Here is a 338-nt window from a genome sequence, read left to right as displayed (position 1 = left end):
CAACAGCGATATAATAATATTGCACTGAAATTTATTTTTATTTAATATTTCTTATTTAAGATTTTATTTATATTTCTCATTTGTGTGAGATTTTTTTTTTTTACAAAAGTTAATTTATTGACAGAAACTAATAATTTTCTTTTCATTAAAAGTTTTAATTGTATATGGCAGAATGATTTTGCTGAAGTATCTAAAAAAGCTGGATATACAATAGATCTGAAAACAATGTTGTTGAACTATCAAAATAATTATGTGAAACATTTAAACATTAATGGTCACAACATTGTAAAGTTTTAACATTCTGACAAAATTAAAAGCATTCTACATAATTATTTTGG

The sequence above is a fragment of the Atta colombica genome, unplaced genomic scaffold (genome assembly GCF_001594045.1).
Source record: "Atta colombica isolate Treedump-2 unplaced genomic scaffold, Acol1.0 scaffold12, whole genome shotgun sequence".
In the NCBI taxonomy this organism is placed as follows: domain Eukaryota; kingdom Metazoa; phylum Arthropoda; class Insecta; order Hymenoptera; family Formicidae; genus Atta; species Atta colombica.
The sequence above is the reverse complement of the archived record's forward strand: the minus strand, read 5'-3'. Positions refer to the sequence as shown.